Raw genomic sequence first — 23,144 nt, 5'->3', positions numbered from 1 at the left:
CCATTCTCCTTATGATTGAAGCGTTAATATCGCATATGCTCTTGAGGAAGAATAACGCGGCCTTTAACTTGATCTCGTTCAACAGCCTTCCCTAGAGTGTGTTGTTTAAGGCTGGTTGAGAGATCTCTGCAACAGAGTGTGAGCCCTTGCTTCTTCTTCTTTTCCTAGGGATACATAGTCCCTTCAAGCATCGGTAGCCTAGGAGGATTATAAGCTTCACCATCAAAAAGTACATGAATGTAGTCATAGTGGCACATGTCAACTACACGGGTGACATCCTTTAACTCTTTTGTGCCAAGGGACTCTCCCTCATCTATTTCCTCCTTCTCGAATTCTCTTATGTTATTTCAATGTGAGGAAGGGCTCCTTTGCTTGGGTCTCAAGAATGGGTAGAGCCCCTTGGTGAGTCTAAGTGTGTATCTTGGGTGCCTTAGCATGTGCCCCAATATGTGATGGTAGGAAGACCGAAAAAGAATGAGCACTCCTTTTAGCGTGGAGCTTTCCTGAAACTTGTTCTTTAGTTAAAGGTCGTGTCCCTGATAAAGGAATGCGAGAGGAGGTAGAGCTTGAGAGAGTCGTCTTCTTTAATCTCCAAGCATATGGATGACTATCTTTAGTAACGTTTTCGTTTGGGAGGTGAAGATTACGATTTATGTCAATAAACCGGGGGTTGCCCTGCATTAGCCTTTCTATTCATACAACAAATTCAAACCTTATGTGCTGCATACGCGGGTAGGTATGCTCGCTGTCACTTCTCTTCAAGATAAAGATAAAAATATGGGGGGTGGATGATTCAATAAAAATATGAACACATGTGCATGTATGAAGCATGTAAATGAGTGATTATGCGAGCATGAAGAACATGGTGATTATTCAAGTAAAATAGGAAAGAAAAATGGTTGAAAGGGTTGTATTTACAAACCTTGTACGGAGTCTAGTAAAGAGGATGAAGATCCAAATGAACACGAAGAACTCAAAAGACGCGTACTCTGCTTTTAAAAAATTCCCGTAGATCTTGGAGCACGCCTTAATTCTTCTCTATTTGTGTTCTTAAGAAGATGTGAATAATGAATAGCAGGAGGTGATATTTATAGGCTTTACGAGAGGACCGGGAATTATATACGACTTCAGATTGAAGAATTCTAATGGGTTTGGATATTTTTTTCACGTTCTTATTTGAAAGATTGGATATACGGGTTTAAATAATAAAATATATATCTGAAATGGGGGTTGAATTTGTTCATAAAAAAAAGAACTCGGGACGGAAATTGATGGATGTTGTAGCTGATTTTGTTTAATGATTCTTAGAATGCCAGAAGAATACTGATTATTCTCACTTATTTCAAACTTTTGATCATCCGTAAACAAGAGGGCTATGTACCCTTTTATAGGGGTTCATGCCACACGTAATTCTTAGAGGACAAGTTATCTAGATGGGCTTGGGTTTAGTCCAGTTCATCAAGGCCTATGTTCGTTGAATATGGGGTCATTTGTAGAAAACACATATTTGTCCATGGTTCAATACTAATTAGGCTGTAATAGGCTATCATGGATTTAGGAAAATATATCTCGTTGGTGAGGCACGAGAACACCTGCAAGTCTCGCATGTGACCTCTTAGAGTCTGGTCATGCGATGTGGCCTTATGAAGAATACGTGCGATCACAGGATGTATAGCGATCCTTCCTCTCATGCGACCCCATGAGGCCTGGTCATGGGTCTTCAAGTCAAATAGAGAATATTTATATAAGTTGATAGCGAAGTATCTTCTTTTAGAGCAAGGATTGCATGTCTTCAGTCCTTGTATTGTAATATAGATTGTTTTGATGTGATGTGATGTCAGAAATATGTAAGTAATGCAGACCTCGAAGAGGTTCTTTCAAGTGTAATATAGTATTGCAAGGACTCTATGATGTGCCTCTGTGGGATCATGTAGTCATAACTTGTTATAATTATATCTTATTTCCTGCTTGTATGTGAGTTTGTACTCCAACTGGTCTCTTAGAGCCTCTTTGAAATATGAAGAGATTACTCCTTACTTGTTAATATGGGTGCATGACTAATCTATTGATAATATGGGGACAGGCTACCCCTCATAGTGATATGATGTTAGGTCACCCCTTCTACTAATATGAGGTCATGCGTGATATGAGGAGAGGACTCCCTTATGAGGACAGGACTCCCCTCTTGTTGAGAGGTGGAAATGACTCATGTCTCGTTCAAATATGGACATGACTCCCTTCTCGTTGGAGAGGTGGACAGGATTCTTGTCTTGTTGAGAGATGGACATGACTCCCTTCTCGATGGAGAATTGGACAGGACTCCCTTTTTGTTGAGAGGGGGACCGGTGTAACCTCCTAGTTAGAGATGGACATGAGTCACCTACTAGTAAGAGGTGGGCAGATGTCATCTCCTATTTAGAGGAGGACATGTGTCACCTCCTTGTAAGAGGTTGACAAGACTATCCTCTTTAATATATTTCCACGTGTCATTCAGCGAAGTCTGGTCAACATGTGATATATGGTGCTGGTAAATACAAATTGCGAGAGCTCTTCAATATTTCTAAACTTGTTTATTAAGCTCAAGATTATTAATAATTTTTGTAATGATTTTGTTTATAGCTCATGTCATGAATATAGATTCTTACTCATATCATATTAATTGTTAAACAATTTGTAAGAAGGATAATTTTAAAATAATGTCTAACATATTTGCATCAAAAATATAAACTGGAAAATTATTATTGGATTTTTTTAAAAAAAAGGGACTGGAATAGTGAGACGGAGATAAGTAAATTTTTAGCTACTATTGGTTAGCTTAATTATTAACGAAGTCGAGATTCTCAGAGTACATAAAAAAATAAATTCAGAGAACATTAATGTTTTTCATTTTTATGAACTGTATGCGTGCTTTCAAATAAAGCAAGATAGCGTTAGCTTTAGTACAATGAAGTAGATGAAGAAAAACACAAACGCAGAATATCCGAGGACTAATAAAAGCTGTAAAAAAATTTGAATTTCATTCATCAAGTTGCAAGCAGAAGGAAAAATGTAGAGAAGAAAATACACGCCTCAGCATTTGGTTAACATCAATGCAGTCCATTCTTCAGTTTCATTGCGAAGGTGGAAGCTTTTCTTCCAAGAATGACGTAAAGAAGGAAAGAGCGCAAGATGGTTGATAACTAGGAACAAAGTGTCCAGAACCTCTAATTGTCACAAATGTTAAGTTCTCATATCCAACTGCGTATCCTCCCACCTTGAAAATGTGACAAGGGTCAGGGGGCTGTCTCAGTACTTTCTAAACTAAAGAACTGGGAAAAAAACGCATTTATTAACAAGTTTTTTGGGCTCTTCGTACCTCGCCTTGGGTGACCCAGGGGTACCATGGAGTCCTAACCGACGTCTGGAGTTTGTCAATGGCATATCTACTTGAGGTTACTGGAATTATACCATCTGTATCCCCACTGCAATTTAATGTGCATTACTTAAAACTTGAAAGCACATTGTTAGTGTTCAGTTTTTTTCTTTTGGGGTAAAATATTGTTAGTGTTCAGTTGATAGCATTAATCAGATTACCTGTAGATCCAAACTCTGATGCCACTGGACATTAGTTCCTTGATGACAGGCAAGACTGTTAATGGCTTGTCCAGCCAATCAATATTAATGTTTATGCTGCAATCAAATAAAATGCAGATCAATATTAAGCCATGAAGAACTACTTTACACTCAACCCTCTTCAACTCTGTATATGTAAACAGGCGAAATTTTTTGTTGAGTGAAAAGACTTACTTGCAAGATTCCCATGGATATGGAAGATTTGTGACATTTGCATGAGGTGATTTCTGAACTTCAGGGGAATGTAAGTAGGCGTCAATATATAATCATCTGAGCATGGATCAAATGCTGATAGCTGTTCCAAAAACATAATTGATTATAAGAAAACTAGAAAAAACTTTATAAAATATTATATATTTAATAATCTAAAATTTAATAGTCAGAATAATGATAGTTTAAAATTTAATAATCAGAATCATACCGATGGAGAACTGCTTGGAGGCGAGGTACATAAATGAGCATATACATCATAAATAAATATTTCGCCAATTTTTGCTTGATTGCGAGAAGCTTGACATGTGTCTGAAATCATTTCATATGAAGTAAAATTGCAGTTTAAAGTGATGCCATCATGAACTTCATCGGAAATGAAAGCATGTGACCATAAGAAGTCATACATTCCTTCAAATTTTGCTTTGTAGTCTGACGTATGCGTTGCCAATCTTAACATCATTTATAAATTCATGTTAGTCTTCCAATTCCAGATAGAGATAAAAGGTTGCAAGAACAGAAACTTACAGCTATTCCTTTTAGGTTGATGACTGTTTGGCTGGTGTTTATGTTGTTATGAAGTACAAGTTGCGCGAATTGAGGCTCATAATGTCCTGCATAGCTTTCTCCAGCTATGAAAAAATCCCGTGTTTTGTATTCAGGAAACTTTTCTAGCCAGTTTTCAAGAAAAGTATAAGTATCTACTGCTGTTTGTTTATCTCCAGTTACGTAGTCTGATGTTATATTTGAATAAGAAAATCCTAGCCAGCCGGTGATTCCAGGAAAAGAATATTTGCCACTGCATTGCGAATAGAACAACTATCATGGAATGCGGATGACAGTAATATTTCAACAGGTGACTGATAGCACAATGTAAGTACAGGTCATTTAGCCAAAAAATAAAGGGAATGTGTACGTACTAGTGCGGGAAATAGATACTACTCACCATTGTTCCAAGCGAATTTGTTTTTGGACAAGGTTTTACGATCACTATTGACTCTATAGGGTCCAAGTTCCATCATTGCTCCACTTCCGATAGAAGAACAACCAGGTCCTTCCATTTATTTAGAATTTAAACATTTATCAATTTTATTGCAAGAAAATAAAAGGGTTAAATATCAAAGTGGTCACTCAACTAAAGGTTATATATCAGTTTAATCATCAAACTTAACGGGGTATCATTTGGATCACTAAAGTAATAATAACTATCAAACAGATACCTCAAAATATGTGCTCGAGAATTAAAATTTATTTTATGGAGTTCTAAACATTTTTTTTAAATCTTATTACAACTAAATGAAAAGTTATAAATTCATAGTATTTTAGATGATTTTTTGAGATTTTTAAAAATTTATCTACTAATTATTTTTATTTAAATAAAGCAAATGACTACAAAATTAAAAATAAATAGTAGATAAATTTTAAAAAATCTTATTATATTATAGAAAATACTAGAATTCATACATTTTCATTTGATTGTAATAGGATTCAAGAAAAATATATAGAACTCCATAAAATAAATTTTAATTTTCGAGCACATATTTTGAGGTATATGTATGATATTTATTATGACTTTAGTGATTCATATGTACTCCGTTAACTTTGATTATTAAACTGATATATGACGTTCAGTTGAGTGACCACTTTGATATTTAACCCGAAAATAAAATGGGTCATACTTGGGAGACTTTAAACATTTATCATTCAGTATTACCTCCATTTAGCCACAGCACAAGAGGCTTGCTAGAGGAGTCCTGGGATTCGACAAAGTAATAAAATAGTGCTCTACCGGCTGTAGGATCAACAGTCACATAACCCGAGTACTGGTTAAGACTTTCCCCCTCTGGTTGGCCTGGCAATGCCAAAATCTTATCCGCTTCCTTCAGTCCATCTTGAGGGCCTATATAAACTGGAAAATACTCGTTTTGTAGAATGTTATTGTCAAGATGAAATGCCTTTTCAGACGACTTCTGTTCCTCAATAAGTTTACCGAGAGGATCATATCCATTTCCACCATAACTATGTATAGAGGACACAATGCATAACATTAGAAGCAGCGGAAGGGTTGCGATATTGGTCATTCTTCCTACAAGAAAACTGGTAATCTTGTTTCATCTACATTGTTTACCCCAATTTAACAACGGTTTGTCTAGTGTGTGTCCATGGGCACATGCTAAAAAAGTGTGATAGATGAGTTGTAAAAATTTGATTGGTAGAGATTTTTGTGCATGCAGAGGTCCATCATTATTAATGAGTTCTACTTCTTCACCAATCAAATTCTTAAACTCATCTATTACACTTTCTTAGTTGGGCACATGCTAGAAAAATCCATTTAACAAATGAAAATTTGTGAGAATGTTGGAAGTATCACTATGTTTATGTTTGCAACAATACTTGTTGGGTGTTGTTTATAACCTCATATGGCTTCTGATATACTTATCTTAACAAAATATTGTCTCTACAACCGTCTACCAGTATGGGCTACCTGTTTGGCTTTGTCCACAGCTCAGCTAATACAGACGAACTACTTTCCTAACTTATATAGAAAACATGACACAAGTTTTTGATATCTTGGAGACTTGAGTAGGATGTGAAGACTCTGTGGCCCTAATTCCAAATTTTTGACACAAAGTTGGACAAAATTGATTTAAGATATTATAAAGAAATTTTCATTTAATCCAAACTATTATGGCAATTACAGTTTCAATTACAATAAACATTATTGATTGTTTCACAAGTATCAATATCATAAATGACTGAAATTGGTGTAGTAAAAAATGACAAAAAGAGAGAACTTTAGCAAATGCAAGGTAAATGGAAACAGTTCTAAGATGGCCCTGTCATTCATCATTCATTGTTTCTCATAAATAGTCAGCAATTATTACAGGCAAAAAATTTATAAACAATCATCACACGAAAAAAAAAGGAAAATTTGTAACTACATTTCATAAACAGATGCTGATCGTTTCTAGAAGACTTCTGTTATAGTATCAACTATAATGTTACAGAGTCTTAACTTTATTGGAGTCCTGCTATGAATATTTGTAAAAGAGATAAAGATCTGCATGGCTGAACACATGGGACTTCATGGCCAGCAGCCCGGACTGTTGAGAAGGTCAATCCTTGATAAACAATCTGGTATCCACCAACCTGCAGAATGGACTAGGTCAGCTGATGAAAATAAAGGCCTAAATTAACATGGGAATTTAATATTTTGCAAGAGAGAAAAACATAACAGCTTGTAGTTAGTGGACTTACATATCCAGTATCATCCAACCAGAAATTCCAAGGTTTTAGTATCTTAAGATTGAAGGCCTCAAGGGAATATCGTGTACTGGTCACGGGAACCACTGCGTCCATATCACCACTGTCCACAACATGTTCAAACTCAAAATGTTGGACTTTGGTCTTCACAAATAGGAAATTGAACTGTGCTGATACGAAGTCGCCTGCTACTAAGTATTTAATTACCTGTAAATGAGTATTAGGAGGCCATAGTTTATGAGCCTTTTGTACACTGGGAACATGCTTGATGGGCTATCTGTCCAGTATTCATTAACCATTGCACTGAAAGTGAAAGTTATAAGAAATAAACTAACATTCTCAATGATGCATAAAACTTGTATCAATAAATAAAGAGGAACAAACGGTCAAGTAAAGATTAAACCTGCAAGCATCCCAAGTGTATGGCAGGTTAGTTAGGTTTGCATGCAATGCTTTCTGTACTTGGGAAGATTAAGATAGTTTCTAGCATATGAAAGTTCACAGGGATCATAAACACAAGTGTGTTTACTCTTCCTTGATGCATTTGAGTAATGTGAGCATACAGGACCATAAATATTGTAAAAATCAATATTTCCAGCTTCTCTGTCAACTTTAGATTGTATGGCATTACATTTCAATCTGTTATAGTATGGACTAGTGCAGTATCGTTTAAGTCCTCGATAAATTTCATCTGAAATTATTGCATGGCTTCACATATAATTAAATGTTCCTTTATTGTCTATAGCATCATTCATGATCCCGTTTCCTACCTATTAAAATTTACAAAACAAAAATGAAAGAAAAATGTAGACTTAATAAAATCTTGAATTTAGACGTTGTACAATGCAAGTTCAAAATTTTACCATGATTCCCAAAAGTTGGATTTGCATGGTAGGTAATCATGTATCCAAGTTTTTCTTGATGATTACATCTGCTAACTCAGGAATATAAAACCCTGTAACCATTGATAGTGAAGAGTTGGTACACAGAGGAGCAGAGGTGAAGCCTATATGAAGAATAACCAATAACCATCGGTGTGCCAGCTGTTGGAAGTATAAGCTAGAACCTCCTGGAGCTTTGACTTGTTTTCTCGGACATATATGTACTATTAATACCATTCATGTATCTGGTATGTAAGTAGTTACAGGTCTTTCAAATTCCCATGATATTGAAAGCCATATAATTCAATGTATTTGCTATTTTGTAATCCTATAAATAGGAACTAAATTTGCTGAGATAATGTAATCAATTCTTCAGAGAACAAGTTTCTTCTCTGCACTTTAATCCCATCAAATTGGTATCAGAGCCCGTAACCCACAGGTCCCGGGTTATTAATCACCACAATATTCATACACTTCCTAATTGTTTCATACAAGAATGGCCCCCAACAATAACTCAATACAACCCCAGCTTCCCCGTTTGAATGGAAAAAATTACAGCCAGTGGAGTATTATGATGAAGACCTTCTTTGGTTATCAAGATCTCTGGGAAATTATTGAGAATGGTTACAATGATCTAGCGGATCAAACGACGCTCAATCAACAACAACTAACAGCTTTAAAGGAAAGTCGCAAGAAGGACAAAAAGGCCCTATATTTTATTTATCAATCAGTAGATGAAGTAATTTTTGAACGAATTTCTGCAGCAACTACATTAAAACAGGCCTGGGATATTCTCGGTACAGCATACAAGGGAGAAGAAAAGGTAAAAATGGTAAGGCTACAAGCTTTACGAGGAGAATTTGATTTGCTTCGAATGAACGAGGGAGAATCTGTTGAAGACTATTTTAATCGAGTTATTTCAATCTCAAATCAACTAAAAGTTAATGGAGAAAATCTTCCAGATCAGAGAATCGTGGAAAAAATTCTTCGAAGCATGACAAAGAATTATGAACATGTCGTCGTTGCGATTGAAGAGTCCTAGAATTTAGGCGAACTCTCTCCAGAATCATTACTGGGTTCCTTGCAATCTCACGAATTGAGATCAAACAATTTGATACACCTACTGAAGAAGCATTTCAAACACAAGAATTTCATCGTGGAGGTTTTCGAGGATGGGGACGCAGAGGAAATATTCATGGACGAGGTACAAGTCAGTCAAATTTTTACACAAGAGGAAAGACACAAACAGGACATTATCTGTCCCAATCAAATCAAGAAACAAATCCAGGCTATCATAATGAAAGAGGAAGAGGTCGTGGACGATATGGAGGCAGAGGACGAGGGAACCATCACTCTCAAATTCAATGCAATTATTGTCATAAATTTGGTCATCTAAGAAAGGATTGTTACTCAAGATTGAAAAATGAAAGAAAAGAGTCAAGTTTCTTACATGAGAATTCTGACACTAAAAATGAAGAATTTGTTCTTGTTATGTTCAGCGAGCAAGAGAGCTCTGTCGATAACATATGGTATGTAGACAGTGGATGTAGCCACCACATGACTGGGAACAAAACCAATCTTATTAATCTTGATAAATCTGTCCAGCGCGAGGTGAAAACAGGGGATGATAAGCGACACTTGGTACAAGGATGTGGTGACGTCCTAATTCAAACCAAACAAGGCCTGAAATATGTACATGATGTTTACTATGTTCCAGGTTTAAAACACAACCTTTTAAGTGTCGGACAGCTCCTAAAGAAGGGACATAATGTGTTTTTCAGAGGCGACCAGTGTGAAATAAGGGATAAATATAATAATCTTGTTGCTAAAATTAAAACGACGTCAAACAAGATGTTCCCTTTAAGTTTATGAAAAAACTAGACTTTGACCGAGTTTTTATTAGCAGCCGAGCAAATTACTGATTCCTGAAAATCAGTAAAAAATAATCAAATTTTCTCGTGTTTTAATCAATTACTGGTTTGTGCATTCGAGATGAGTTTCTCTGTTATCTTACAAAAGGGTGTTTAATGTACAAAATTCTTGTAGCCATTTCAACAAAAATCAGCTTACATGATCACTGTTTTTGTTACTTTGTTAATTATTACAATTGAGGATCACTGTTTTTGTTACTTTGTTAATTATTACACTAATGCTTCTTGTGTAACAATGCAGGCTGTTTGATGGAAACTGGTTAGGTGGCAGCATTCCTGATTCAATTGCAGAAATTCAGACAGTGGAAGTTCTGTGAGTTATCTTCGCCACACAAAATCACCTAATTTTGTTAAAGATACACTTCCACTTTTCTCTAGATACAATCCTTAATTCCTGATCATGACACATAATTTCATCTGAAATAGTCAGCTTGATAGGAATGGGTTTGAAGGCAAGGTCCTAGCAAACCTCCACAATCTTGTGAATGTGGTTGAACTATGAGTAATTTTTTCAAGAAATTTAAAGGTAAATTTTCTCCGTAGTTCATGTTTGAATCAAATGTGTTATCTCACTCTCTGACATGTTAATTTTGACTTAGGCCAGCATGGAAAGTGGAAGACGTGAAAAAATCTCACATTGCATCAGATGTAAGATGCTACATCATTCGAATAAAATTCCCTGTGATGTGAAATATCCTTTTAATATAATTAAATAGGATGTTTCACATCACTAGGGTCTATAAGTTTTATCCGAATGAAGTAGCATTTTACATCTGATGTATTATTAGATTTTTCCCCTAATGCTCTTGGAAGATCAACCAAGGAATTTTGACAAAAGGAGGTGCTGCTCTAACAACCGTCATGGGCTCCAGAAAACTCTGCAAACTGATGGTGTTGACGCTGCCAATGAGTTGGTTCACGGCGCCAAGGAACACCACCCATCTTACCTAATTGGATGAGTCTGAGTAGAAGAAGTCATGGTTACCCTTTAAATTTTATGAACTAGTACGTTGTTAAGTTGGAAATGGTACTTAAATTGGGCCAGGGTACTTAGCTATATATTATCGGTATTAGATGGTATCAAGTTATTTTGCTTGCCTTGGATTGTTGGTAGTAGTTTATTTGGATTGCCTTGGATATATTGTTGGCAGTAGTTATATTTTGGATGCTTGTGTATTGGATTGTCATTGTGGATTTTGGATTGAAATGATTGTTGGTTATGTAATGGGAAGTGGTATTTTCAAACACTATATTGTCTTTTTTTTAAAATAAAGTGTTAGCATAGCCTTTTAATGTGTAGCCACTGTGATGTAAATGGTCACAATTTGATGTTAGTAATTCTTTAAAAGTGTGGGTAAAGCCAACAAAAACTGTTAGTAAAGCTAAATAATGTATATTAAAAACATGTTACCATATATAAAACGTGTTACCAATGAAAACAGAGTTTTTTAAAAAAGGCGTTTTGGTAACAACAATTTGATGTAACAAAAAAAATATTGGTGTGACTATAAGTCTATGGTTACAGTACTCAAAATGTTACTATAAATGTAAAAGTGTAGGCGTATACCATCTATGGGCACGGTTTTGTCAATGTAACCTAAAAACTGAAAAGTGTAACCATAGACCCCTAAGGTAGCGGCCACATTGGTTATGAACTATTTTTTCACAAAAGTGTAACCATAGCCCTTTTTTAACTTACGGTCAAAGTTTTTGGCCTTTAACAACACTTTTTTTACTGTTACAATAGGCCACTTATGGTGTAGTGGTAATGTAAATAATCCTTCAAGTGACTGCAGAAAGAGCCCACCATAACCATTGTTAGAATTCAAACCCGTTCTACAAGTATGAAGCTATCTAGGTCAAAGACAGTTAAGTTGAATAAACACACGATTTGTAGAAATAAGTGCAGCTGAAATTATGGTGGGTATAGACGTGTGAAGTAATATTTATATGCATGCATGAGGCTAAGTATTTAAATAGGTAATAAGTTCTCCTGGAAATAAGGTAGGCAACAATGTCTTTCAAACTTGGCAAGATGAAAATGCAACAGGTTTGTGTTAAGCCTAAAAATGAGGAGGACTTTAAAATTTAATAGTCTTCTTTGGTTGGCTAGTATTAACTGCGTGTATATATAATGGATGACACCATCTTGTATTTGAAGCTGTTAGGTCCCAATTTGTTTGTAGAAGGGGGGGTTGAATGCAAACAATACCGTTTAATCGAATAAAATGCGGAATAAAAAGGTGAAACAAAATTCAAGTTAAATAAAACTTTTATTAAACTTGAAAGGTGTTACAACTACGGTATCGGTTACAAGGGATTAATCTCAAATCAATTATTACAAATCTAGAATAAATTCGACATGAACTTTTTCTATTTTTGTAATTAAAAGATCAAATGCTAAATGCGATTTGAGATTAAGTTCTAGGGATTTTAATCCGCTAGATTGATACAGAAGAACAAGATAAATAATTCTAGTGGATTGGATTTAACTTTACAATCTAGAATTTTGATCTTGAATAAAGCAGATGAAAAATGAAATAATTTGCTTTTGTTTCTGCTGTGTTCTTGACTCTTGTGTATTCTGTATATGAATGATGCATGAATGTCTTCTGCTGCTTCTTTTAATCCAACAGTCGAGTAGAATGTACTGGCATGACAATCTTTTTGAGCTGGCAAGACAATCAGAATGAACTAGCAAGACTTTCGGTATGACTATCAATTGTCATACCGATTGTCATAGTAGTTCAAAATCAGATTGTCTAACTGAATTAATAAAAGATTTTAATGTAATAAAAAATCTGATAAGACAATCCTTTTGAATTAGCATGACTTTCAGTATGACTATTGATTGTCATACCGATTGTCATACTAATACAATCAGTTGCCTTTTGAATTAATAACAGATTTTAAATCAATTAAAATTCTGAAAAACCTTAATATTAATTCTGAATTAATTAATCAATTAATTCAATTAATAAAATAAATTAATCTTTGCAGATATAATTTATTCTATTAATTAAATTATATGACTTAATTAATTAATAGAGAGTTAATACTAATCTTGAGCAACATTCATTCTCCTGTAAAACTTCTGAAAATCACTGAAATATATGAATCAATTCCACCACTTCAGCGTTGACACTCGATGTACTGTCTGGTTCATGAGTGACTAACTTCCGTGATGTTTCTTCACGTCTTGACTTTGATTTTCTTCAGACTAAATCCTTGTAATTAATTGATACCCTGACGAGATCTCTGTCACTTGATTAAATCCACAATCTTGATTTATATCACTGAGGCTTGATCAATTTCTTGAGCTTCTTCCAGTGAATTAAGTCTTCAAGTCTGTAGATGAATAATATTTCTTAACCCTTTGACAGATGTTACTTTGTGAGATCTCTCTGACGATAGATCCACTATTTACTTATTACATTCTTATTTGAGTTGAGTTAAATCCTCGAATATACAAATAGGCTATGCCATATGCCTTTCAATCTCCCCTTATTTGCTTGTTAGACAATAACAACAAATACCTAGAGGATAACTCAACTAACAAATAAGAAAAAGATATAAACAGTAATGCAAAGTAAATAGCAGAAAAGTTCTGGATTATATTTAACATTTTCCAGATTCCAAAAGAAATTTACAAGTGAATACAAGATAGATGTTCCTCTAGCCTGAACATATAACTACATTAGACTATCTTGATTCATAAAGCTCTAATCATATTACATTGAGTTTTGAGCTAATTGACTTCAGTTGTCTTCTCTTCTGACTTCACCTTCTTCTAAATCTTGAAGCAACTCTTTGTCAAAGACACGATCCTTTTCTGAAGTGAAGCTTGCTAGTCTGACTGGTTGAACTCCAACTGACTTCAGCTTATTCTTGATCTGATTGTACCTTTTAATATTCTTTTCACAATAAGCTTGAATCAAATCAGCAGCTTGAGTCTTCAACATGGATGAGTATCCAGCAGTTCTTAAATGATGTTCCATCCAGACCAGATGCTTAGCTGAGTAGTCTTTAAGAGATTGTACATCTAGCTGACAGATTTGAAGACAATCAGACTTAAAGAATCTCACCTGATGAGGATTGTTGACCACTTGAGGACTAGCCCTGCTGGCAAACTCTTTAAGCCTTTCTCGAAGAACTTCATTCAATTCTGAGCTTCTTTTTACCTTGTTGAGAAGAACCCAAATCTCTGACAAAGAACGATTCTCAAACAGATGAAGTGACACCTTGAAAGATCCTTCACTCTGACAATATACAAAAATGCTCATCTCATTTAGGGATCTATCAAAAGCAGCTGTGATCCTTGAGACTTCAGTCTTGATAGCATTCATGTACATGTCATTGTTAGGATTTGAGATTTCCAGCTTGTCAAGAAGATGTAGGAACTGCCTATCATTGTTAGTGCTCAGCTGAGGCATATCAAGTACTCTCCTAGCTTCATCCCATTTTTCACCAATCTTCAGTCTGACATCTCTTCTCCTTTCTTGAGCCTTAATGTCATGAAGACGTTGCTTTTGAAGAGTTTCTGTTCTTTGTATGTCTTTCCTCATGTCAATGATCTGGGAGACCTTTTTGAGTTCAGCTTCTTTTCTTTTCATCTCTGACTGCTGCTGCTGAAACTCTTTCTCAAAGATAGGATCCACTGTAGCTTCCTCTTCCCATTCTCCAAAATCACTTTCCTCTTCAGCTTCAAATAAACCATCTTTATCTTCCAAGACTGGTTCAGTGGGAATGTCAAAAATATCAAAGTCATCATGTTCTCCACTGTAATAGACATCATCAGCCTTTCCTTTGTCCCCAACAGAGGTATCTTTTTCTTTCCCCTTTCCACTACTCCCTTTCTTCTCCCCCTTAGTTGAGGGATCCTCTACTGACTTTCCCTTAGATCCTCCATGACCTCCATCACCTCCCGAGCCTGAGCCTCCACCAGACGGCCCTTCAAAGTAAGTCCTTTGTTCTTCATTGGGACAGTGCGAATTTTTGATCATGTAGTACAGGTGCTTCATCCCTTCATTTAGATGTTCCATACCTGTCTCTATCTTCAGAAATCTAGAGGAATCCAGTGAATGATTCATTTCAACCAAATCTTCAAGAGAAGTCATCCTTGTATGTAGAGAGCAGAAGTTAGAAATGTCATCAGCTGATAAAGTTGGAGTTTCCTGAATGGAATTGAGCTTTGGTGTGACAGTGTTCTTGAGATCTGAGATATCATTTCTTATGAGTGCCAGCTGATTGTTGACAGAGGTGGAAGAAGAAGACCGTTCAACCACTTGTGCTTTGAATGCTTGAGCTTCAGCTTGGCTTTTAGCAAGTTCTTCTTTTAGAGCAGCAATTTGAGCTAACAGGTTTTCAGTATCTGTGTCTGTGTGTGCTCTCACCTGAATTTCACTCGTGTTTGGTTCACTCACCTCATGTGCTTGTGTTTCTCTCAATATAATTGCTCGTGATAAGTCTTCTTGTTGCTGTTCTTCTGTACCTGCAGTTAAAATCACCCTAGCCTCTTCAAGAGAGGTCAGTGGTGGTGCAATGGGAATTCGCGAGTCCCGATCCTCGGTCAAACCTATCATTTCATGTGAAATAGATGTCTGAATTGCTTCAGGGATAGATTGACCGAGTTACCCTCCACTTTCTCCAGATAAATCTGCGAGTGGAGAATCCCGTGAGGGAGCCAGAGGTGTTTAATCTGGGAGGGGAGAAAATGACTCTATTAAGGGTGGCTGAGAGTCAGATTTTCCCTCAGAAGCATGTGACTGCTCTTCTGCCGTAACTATGGCAGGCACTGTAACAGACTCTATGTGCACTCCTCGCTCTGTGTCTAGAGTATCATCTATGGGTATGTATGGTTCCATTGTGAGTAATGGAATTGTGCTTGACTCAGTACAAGATGTCATGGCCCTATGGCGAATTTCAATAGATTTATCCTGTTGAGAGAATGTCTCTAGTAACTGTTCATTGGCCATTTCAAAGTCCATGTCCTGTTGGGAGGACAAGGATGGGCTTTCAGATGCCTCAGTATAAGTTCTTCTTTTCTTTGGAGGAGGCAGAGCTGAGGGTTCACTCACATTTAACAATGCACTACTTCCTATTAATCTTCTGGGTAACATTTTAGACAGTGGGGGAGAGGTTGAGATATAATGTGACTCTGTGTTTGGCTCTATGACCTGGGATTGAAGCTGTGGTTCTACAACTTCATGGTCAGCCCTATCAACCACTGGGGGTCTTTCAACAGAAGTAGGAATGGAGTGAGAGTGAGGAATTACTACCTGTAATGGAAGAGCATCTGATGTTGGAGGAGCCTGGGTGGCTTGAACCACTGGAGGTTGAGGTTGCTGTTCATGACCGGGAAGATTGAAAATAGGTAAAGGAATATAAGTGGCCATGAAAGCAGATACAAGTACTGGAACTTGCATGAATTTAAAGGTTGTGTCTTGGCGGGTGTAAATCTTTTTTCTTACTGGAGGGGGTTCGGTTACTGCAGAGTTAGCAAAAAGGGCTTTGTGTTCAGGTGTGAGAAGATGATCTGCTATAAGCATGAGAAAACGAGCATAGTAACATGATACCCTACGATTTGTAGAATGATCACGTAAAGCAGTAGTGAGACGTCTCAAGAGAATGGGAAAAAGTAGTTTGCCAAAATTGATCCTTTGATTGAAAACAACCGCAAGACCAATATACTGCAGAGTGGAAGTGATGTTGTGAAAGTTGGATTTAGTGCAGTTGGCAAACACTTTAGAAAGTGTATCGAAGAAAATATCCCATTCAGACACCAAATTAGATTTTGAAAGTTTGGTTAAATTGATCACCCCCTGATAGTGAATAGCATGGAAAAAGTTTGTGATATCATTTTCAGAGGGTAAATTACAGAAATTGTCCAATGGAAAATTTAACGCCTGATTGATGACTGATTCATCAACTACATACTGTGTGTTTGCCACGGTGAATGAAAAAGATTTTGAATCATCGGCCACAGTAGAGGTTGTGCAAATCAGTCTAAGCAGATCGACATTTAAAATCACATTTGATTTAATAGCAGAGCTAACAATCGAATGGTCATTTAAAAATCTAATCCAAGGCTTAAATTTTTCCACATCACATTTTTCCGGATTAAAATAACCAACCTGATTATGCGCGACAATTTGGAAATTGAGAGCCATTTAAAATAATAATAAGACACACACTTTCAGAATTTTAAGGATAATATTAAGAAAATTCGAATTAATTAAATTAATTTAATAATTCGAATTAAATTAATTATAATCGAAAAATTTAGACAGAAATGTATCTCGTTAAAATTCCTAACTCACAAACACATATTTGAAAAACCAAAAGACACAAAACAGAAATTGAAATTAAAATTAAAAATACCCAAATTCAACACACACAAACTGATTTTGAAAGGGAAAAAGAAAAAAAAATTGATTCGAAAAAAAAAAAAAATTTGAAAAAATTTTGGCACCACTCCTTTATGTATATACTTGTATGTATATATATCAGGAGTGATGTATGCTGAGTAAAATCTCGAGCAAGGAAAACAACAATGGCAGTTGAATTTGATTTTGGTCGAAGAGAGAGAAGAGAGAAAAAAAACTGTTGAATTTTTTTTTTTTTTTGAAAAACAAACTGCAGTGAATGAGTTATGAAACAAAACAAACACACAAAAAAAAGTTAAGTAGTATAACTGGTATGACAATTGGATTGTCATACTGATTATCATACCGATTGTCACACCAGCTTAAAGATAGGAAAAAAACGAACAAAACAAAACAAATAAAAATAAATAACTGGTATGACAATCTGATAGTCATACCGATTGTCATACCAGTACAAAATAAAACATAATAAGTCTGATATTAATTTTATTACTGGCATGACAATCAATAGTCATACCGATTGTCTTGCCAGTTATAAAATTAATCTGATTTTAAAATAACCAATCATTATTACTAAAATGACTTTCAGCAAGACAATTTCAATTGTCTTGCCGATTGTCATTCTAGTATAAGATAAATTAAGTATTAACAGATTTATATATACATGTGTACTGAAATGATTTTCAGCAAGACAATTTTAATTGTCTTGCCGATTGTCATTCCAGTAGAAAGACAATTATATATTATTACAGAAAATATTTATAAAAACAAAGACAATATTTCAGAATTAATTATTTTTATTTCAAAACTAGATTTCTGTTGAATTTTAGCAAATAAAATTCATAGAAAAATATTTTTAGAGAAAAAAAAAATATTCTTAGATATTTGAAGTTAACAAGTCGAGTAAATAAAACAGATAAGATAAAAAAAATTCCATAGAAATAAGCAAGAAATATGATAGAATGATAAAACAAATTTGTAAATGAATTTTTCATTTATGAAAAATTCATTTGTAAATTCATTCAAGAACAGATCTTAGATATTAACTAAATTAATCACTAAAACTATTCAACATGCCCAATTTACCAACTAATCTGGTTAATGTGGATTCATCAAGTGGTTTAGTGAAAATATCTGCTATTTGTTCTTCTGTTGGAACAAAGAATAGTTCAACAGTACCATTCATGACGTGCTCTCTAATAAAATGATACCTGATGTCAATGTGCTTTGTCCTCGAGTGCTGCACAGGGTTGTTGGTGATGGCTATTGCACTTGTATTGTCACATAAAATAGGAATTTTGTTCAATACAGAGCCATAGTCTCGTAGCTGGTTCCTAATCCACAAGATCTGAGCACAGCAGCTTCCAGCACCAATATATTCAGCCTCGGCCGTTGAGTTGGAAACTGTTTGCTGTTTCTTGCTGTACCATGAGACTAGCCTGCTTCCTAGGAATTGAAAACTTCCTGAGGTGCTTTTCCTATCAACAAAACTTCCTGCGTAATCTGAATCTGTATATCCAACAAGGTTAAAACCAGATTCTTTAGGGTACCAAATACCTAGATTTGGTGTTCCCTTAAGATATCTTAAGATTCGTTTAACAGCAACGAGATGAATATCTCTAGGATCCGCTTGGAACCTTGCACATAAGCATGTAGCATACATAATATCTGGTCTACTTGCAGTAAGATAGAGTAACGAGCCAATCATACCTCTGTAGCTTGTGACATCTACCTTAATGGAGTTTTCACATGGTCCAAGCTTGACAGCTGTAGTTGATGGAGTCCTTGCTGATGCAGAATCCTCTAGATTGTACTTTTTGAGGATTTCCTTGAGATACTTGGATTGACAAATAAATGTTCCATCTAACCTTTGATTTACTTGTAATCCAAGAAAGAACTTCAGCTCTCCCATTATGCTCATTTCAAACTTGTTGTGCATTAACTTAGCAAATCTCTTACAGAGATTATCATTAGTAGACCCAAATATTATATCATCCACATAGACTTGGACTAATATAGTATCATTCTTATGTTTTTTAGAAAAGAGAGTTTTGTCTATGACACCTCTAATAAAGCTATTTTCAATAAGAAATTCAGAGAGAGTGTCATACCATTTTCTTGGAGACTGTTTTAGCCCATAGATAGCCTTGTAAAGAAAGAAGACAAAATCCAAATGATCTGGATCTTCAAAACCAGGAGGTTGCTCTACATATACCTCTTCAACTAGCTTTCCATTCAGAAAGGCGCTCTTGACATCCATTTGATAAACTTTAAAGTTTGAAAATGTTGCGAATGCCAGAAATATCCTGAGGGCCTCAAGTCTAGCCACTGGAGCATAGGTTTCATCATAATCAATGCCTTCAGCTTGAGAATACCCTTTTGCTACCAGTCTTGCCTTGTTTCTTGTAACCACACCATCTTCATCTAGTTTATTCCTGAATACCCACCTAGTACCAACAGCTTTCTTGTGTGTAGGTCTAGGTACTAGTTTCTAGACTTGTTGACTTTCAAACTGATTGAGCTCATCTTGCATAGCAATCACCCAATCTGGATCAGTTAGTGCTTCTTCAATCTTCTTAGGTTCCATCTCAGAAAGAAATCCTGAGAACAGATACTCATTTTGAGTAGCACGTCTAGTTCTGACTCCAACATCTGGATCACCAATAATCAACTCAAAAGGGTGAGCTTTATTCCAGACAGTCTGTCTTGGAAGATTTGATCTTGATGATTCGCCTTGAAATTCATTGAGATGTTGTGTCCTACTAGATGATCCTTCAGCATCTCCCCCTGAGTTGTTGCCATGTTGACTTGAAGATTCTCCGTCAGTAGCAGTGGTATCTCCATTGTTGCCAAAGTTTCCATCACTATTACCTTGAGTATCATCATGATTAACAGGTTCTTCACCAGCAACAACCTCAGGTTCTTGACCATGTTCTGATTCTGAATTTGACATATCATCAAACTTCAGTTTCTCAGAAGGATCTTCAGTTTGGATACTAGGGAGTTTAGTGTCATCAAATATAACATTGACACTTTCAGTTACTTTGTGTTGATCAATGATATACACTCTGTATGATCTTCTTCCATATCCAACAAAAATACCCTCATATGCCTTTGCCTCGAACTTACCACGACGATCATCTCCATCCTTGAGCACGAAGCATCTGGCACCAAATACATGAAAGTATTTGATAGAAGGTTTCTGTTCATTCAAAATCTCATAAGGAGTTTTCATGAAGTCTTTGTTGATTAGAGTTCGATTCTGAGTATAACATGCAGTATTGACAGCTTCAGCCCAAAAGTACATTGGAAGACCTGATTCACTTAACATCGTTCTTGCAGCTTCAATCAATGTACGATTCTTCCTTTCTACCACTCCATTTTGCTGAGGGATTCTAGGAGCTGAAAATTGTCTGGTAATCCCTTTGTCTGTACAGAATTCATTGAGAAGTGCATTCTTGAATTATGTCCCATTATCTGACCTTATTGCTCTAACAGGGACGTTAGAATCTAACTCAATCATCTTGATATGATCAATCACAACTTGTGGTGTTTCATCCTTAGAGTGAAGATATAAAACCCACGTATACTTGGAATAGTCATCAACTATCACAAGACAGTAACACTTCTTTGACATCGAAAGGACATTAACTGGTCCAAATAAATCCATGTGCAATAATTGCAGAACACCAGTTATGGAAGATGTGTTAGTGCCTCTGTGACTTGCTTTATTTGACTTTCCTTTCTGGCAAGCCTCACATAGTCCTTCTGGAGAGAATTCCAGCTGAGGCAGACCTCTTACCAATTCTCTTTTTACAAGAGAATTCATTGTTTTAAAATTGAGATGAGAAAGTCTCTTGTGCCATAGCCAGCTCTCATCTGACGATGCCTTTGCATAGAAACAATTGACTTCAGGATTGCTTCCAGAGTTCATGTCAGCTACGAACAGATTTCCTTTCCGGATTCCCATTAAGGAGGTTTTCACTTTTCTTGTGCAGAATCTGACACTTCAGCTTGTCGAATAAAATATTGTAGCCATTGTCACAGAACTGACTAATGCTAAGCAGATTGTGTTCAAGTCCTTGCACAACATATACATTTTCAATGATAACATTTCCAGCTAGCAAACAGCCATATCCCTCCGTTAAACCTTTGCTGTTATCTCCAAAGGTAACCACTGGGCCAGCTTTCTCAACCACATTTGATAGCAGGGCTCTATCTCCGGTCATATGTCTTGACGATCCGCTGTCAAGAATCCACACTACCGGTTGTACCTGTTTAATGCCCTGCAATACAAATGGATTAGACCTTCTTCGGAACCCAAGCTTGGCTGGGTCCGGCATATTTGTAAAATTGGCCTTTATCAGGCAAAATAACATTCTTAATTTTAATATTCTCAACGTTCTCAATGACTGAACATTTGACCTTGTGAACAGCCTTGACAAATTTCTGTTTAGGCTTAGGCACAAATGTCTCCTTTCTAGCTTTAGGAGGACTAGCAGTCTTAGACATATCATGCTTTCTATTATTCACATGCTGACGAGGAGTAGTCTTATCATTAGAAATATGCTTACCATTAAAATAAGCATACATCAGATTAAAAGCACAAGACATACAATCAGGATCACCATATGCTTTATGAGAGGGATTAACAATAGGCAACTTATGCATGGTAAACATGGCATTTGTGTTATCCAACTCATGTGTGTCTGAGTTAGTCTCAGTTGCTTTCACAACCTTGACTGGAACTTTTGACACACTTGACTTGGAGACAGCTTTCTCATTAGCATTATCTTCAGCACGGATTTCTTCTTGAATAATAAATGAGGTCTCATCAAATGGTTCAGCAATTGATTCTTTATAGAGGGGTTCATCAACACCCTTAAGCACATGTGGTACTTCCCTGCCTTTAGCACAGACATGAGGAGGGGAGTTTATGCCTAATTTTCCAATAGCAGCATTGTAATCATAACCTATTCCAGATGTTTGATTAACAGCTTGCTTATTGTAAAACTCTTTGGACTTCGAAAAAGAATTAAAGTAAGCCTTAACCTTAGCCTCAAGACCAGTGATCTTGTCTTTGAGAATAGTTTCAAGTTGTCTATAACAGTCAACTCTATTCTCTAGAAAAGACACTTGTTCTTTTAATTTATCTTGATTAATGTGCACAAGTCTTAATTCATTGACCTCTTTCTCAAGGTCTTTGATTTGTTGATTTAACAATTCATTATCACGACGAGCACAATCTAAGGAACCTCCTAGATGATAAACTAATTCAGCATCAGTAAATTTTACCTCTTTTCTTGACGATGAGGTGCTTGCATCACTAGCCATGAGAGCAAGATTCCCAACTTCTTCATCTTCACTGTCAGTATCATCCCAGCTTCTTCCCTTTGCCAGGTAAGCCATTTCAGATTTACTCTTTTGATTAGAATCGTAAGAGTTCTTCCTAGCTTGTTTTGGCTTCCTGTATTCTGTGGCAAAGTGTCCCAACTCATTGCAGTTGAAGCATCGAATGGTGCTTCGATCAACCATCCCTGTTTTATACCCACCACTGCTGGTGTTAGAGGATGAAGATCCACCTTTCTGAAATCTGTTGTAGTTGGACTTGTACTTGAACTTGGGATTCCTTTTGAATCTGACATTTGAGAATCTCTTGACAATCAGGGCCATTGACCCATCCTCCAATTGCTCCAGTTCTTCCAAGGAATAATAATCATCTCCTGATTGATTTGTAGTAGGAGAATCAAATTCTTCTACTATCACATTATCTTCAACCTTGGAAGACTGTACCATTCTTTCTGACTGTTGAGATTGTTGTTGATATTGTGGTTGTTGTTGTTGTTCATCAGCTACTAGAG

The 23,144-nt window shown here is 36.0% G+C and overlaps 2 long non-coding RNA genes and 1 pseudogene across 3 annotated transcripts; 1 reads left to right on the top strand and 2 right to left on the bottom strand.

Annotated features, from left to right (window-relative positions):
• Positions 1 to 3,007: 3,007 nt before the first annotated feature.
• On the bottom strand, positions 3,008 to 5,903 carry LOC141674028 (serine carboxypeptidase 1-like; annotated as a pseudogene).
• An 800-nt stretch (positions 5,904 to 6,703) lies between these two features.
• LOC141671042 (uncharacterized) lies at positions 6,704 to 9,507 on the bottom strand. Its single transcript, XR_012554912.1, has 4 exons — positions 7,950 to 9,507; positions 7,294 to 7,389; positions 7,081 to 7,189; positions 6,704 to 6,972 (listed from the first exon to the last, which is right to left on the bottom strand). It is a non-coding gene; the product is annotated as an uncharacterized LOC141671042 (long non-coding RNA).
• LOC141671043 (uncharacterized) lies at positions 9,497 to 11,122 on the top strand. 2 transcript variants are annotated; one of them, XR_012554914.1, is made up of 4 exons: positions 9,497 to 9,684; positions 10,140 to 10,211; positions 10,325 to 10,424; positions 10,498 to 11,122. It is a non-coding gene; the product is annotated as an uncharacterized LOC141671043 (long non-coding RNA). The 2 variants fall into 2 exon arrangements; XR_012554913.1 differs by having other exon boundaries at positions 10,325 to 11,122.
• Positions 11,123 to 23,144: the final 12,022 nt, after the last annotated feature.

Source organism: Apium graveolens, chromosome 7 (genome assembly GCF_009905375.1).
Source record: "Apium graveolens cultivar Ventura chromosome 7, ASM990537v1, whole genome shotgun sequence".
Lineage (NCBI taxonomy): Eukaryota > Viridiplantae > Streptophyta > Magnoliopsida > Apiales > Apiaceae > Apium > Apium graveolens.
The sequence above is the reverse complement of the archived record's forward strand: the minus strand, read 5'-3'. Positions and strand labels throughout refer to the sequence as shown.